This window comes from Pinus tabuliformis, chromosome 8 (assembly GCF_031772625.1).
Source record: "Pinus tabuliformis cultivar Carrire ecotype Pingquan chromosome 8, CPIR1, whole genome shotgun sequence".
NCBI classification, from domain to species: Eukaryota; Viridiplantae; Streptophyta; class Pinopsida; order Pinales; family Pinaceae; genus Pinus; species Pinus tabuliformis.
In genome coordinates this window covers 783,155,017-783,157,434 of record NC_142294.1, presented here as the reverse complement: position 1 = coordinate 783,157,434, position 2,418 = coordinate 783,155,017, and the positions used below count along the sequence as shown (strand labels likewise).

Here is a 2,418-nt window from a genome sequence, read left to right as displayed (position 1 = left end):
GGTTAAAAGGAGAGCATCCCGTAATCTAGATTCACAATAAAAAATGGTGGTCAATGGTAATATAAAATGGCTCCAAACACATTGGAAAAAAAATACTGTGGTTGTAGATGCAACAATAGTTTTATTGAATGCTATCAAAAGTTAAAACTATCATCCTTGAAAATCAGCATATTGCCACAAATATGCAATCATGTTTCCATTGAATAACAAAATCCATGGTGAAGGATTCTTAAGCCCAAATGTCAACATTTTTGGATGTAATTGGCCGATACCCATCTCTGAATCAGGTACTATAATATCCATCAGTGAGCTCAAGAGCATGGGATCTTATTCCATAATGCCAATGTATTCCATCCACTTTTCCAGAAATCTTGACACTAGTGCCACGAAAAATGGCTTCAGCTATATTAGGATTCTCTCTCCCTGATCAAGAAGCATACCAGAATACCATTCAAGGTAAAACTCACCATAAGGAGTATTCCATCGACCATCTCTTCTAAAAAATGGTGTTTCCTCAAGCCAATTCTTGTAGTGGCATGTGTCACTTGGGCCCCCGTTACCCCATTCCTTCTTGCCAACAGCTTCAGCTACAGCTTTAAGATTAGAGAACATAAACTACAATACAAGGATATTCAAATTAGTTAATAAGGGGCATTGACCCCAACAACTTTAGAAACTTATATAGCAGTTATATACATGTAGATATATAAAAAAGGTAAGTTGCAGCTATGCTCTGTAGAAATTAATCTAAAAAAAAATCGATACCTTATCATAACACTAAAATGTTCCAATCCTCGAGAATCTCCATGTACCATTACTCTCAGGATAAGATAGATACCTCAGCTCTCCTGCAAGACCCATTCCCACTTGAATTTCATGTATTATCATGGACAAATCACACCCATGTAGTGATACCTATTAGAGGTATGGCTAACAAATTTGGATATAGGGTGATGCGATTTGGGTTCAGTGAAATATGGAAATATACAAAGAAAATTGCAGCAAAAAATTGATTACTCGAACTCAAAGACCTAGTGGTTCTCAGCAAAAACCTCAATCCCAAAATACGCTAAACCACCAACACATCGAGAGGATGACGCTGCAAAAATAAAAGGCACTATCCAAATAGAGTACGAAAAAACAATCAGAAGGAAGACATAGTGAAGCATGGTTCAAAATATTTTCAAAAATTGGAGGGCTTTCCAAGAAATCCAAATGTAGAAGATGGCATGAATGGAAAAAATCCATGAGAATATTGCAGAGCCAATCTGATAAGCCTAATCCAGAGGGATGAAAATAAAAACATAGAACGAAAAAACACTCACAAAGAAGCCAAAGAGAATCACAGGTCAAAATGGGCTCAAAATTTGGAGGGTTTTCCGAGATGTCCAATTGCAGAAAACAGGTAGAATTGAATGAAGTGATGACAATGTGGGAAGATTGGAGAAAACATCTAGAATGGAAGGACGTGATGAGAATGTTGGAGGACCTTTTGAAGGGACACATTACATTATCCAATGAAAATACGATAGTTATGAATGTTGTTTCAAGAGGGGAATATGTATTTCTTACAGGCTCTGCAGGCACAAGCAAGAACTATCTTCTTAATTTTGTAGTTAAAATCTTGAAGAAATTTCATGGTCCAGGCTCCGTCTTTGTAACAGCCTCAATAGGGATTGCAGCATGCCATTTGAGTGGCATGACTCTATATTACTTTTCTGAAGATACACCATTTGCTACCACTGAGCAAGGACCGTTGACACTGATTGAAAAGAAAAACAGAAATATGAACATATGGAAAAACTCCAAGGCATTGGTTATAGATGAGATAAGCATGATTGATGGAGAGTTTTTTATCAGTTGAATTATGTTGCCAATAATATGAGGCATCCATCGAATGGGAAAGGGGTGTGGGATGGGCTGTAGCTGGGTACTGGCACAAAATTACTTCTTAGACATTGGACCAAAACTTGTATTAATACATAAAAAAAGAAGCTTTGATCATTAAGGCTGGGCCAAAATAGATTATAGTTGAATAGAGCTCCTCCTTGGCATCTTCTTCGTCATTGTGCTTCCTGAAGATTCGAACCCTCATCCTCCTGCTCACACTCTTGATACCCCTGCTCCATACAACCTTATTAATATTCACATCAAGCCTCACATCGGTGGTTCCCATAACATTCTGGACAATTTTCCTAATGTCTTTAATGACCTTTGGAGCCATTTTCTTAAAATTGCAGCCATGGAGGCACTTTTGAAGATTGATGGTGTACTCCCTAGTCACAACCTTGACCCTGTGGCTCTTTCCGTTCTCCACCATCGTGCCACCTGCTCGCCATTGGACCAAAACCTTTCCCTTCTCCACCATCGTGCCACCTGCTCGTTAGTGTACCAAAACCTATATTAATACAAAAAAAA

At 38.2% G+C, this 2,418-nt stretch overlaps 1 pseudogene; it reads right to left on the bottom strand.

The window, feature by feature from the left end:
* Positions 1-229: 229 nt before the first annotated feature.
* Positions 230-888, bottom strand: LOC149237923 (beta-amylase 2, chloroplastic pseudogene; annotated as a pseudogene).
* Between the last annotated feature and the right edge of the window lie 1,530 nt (positions 889-2,418).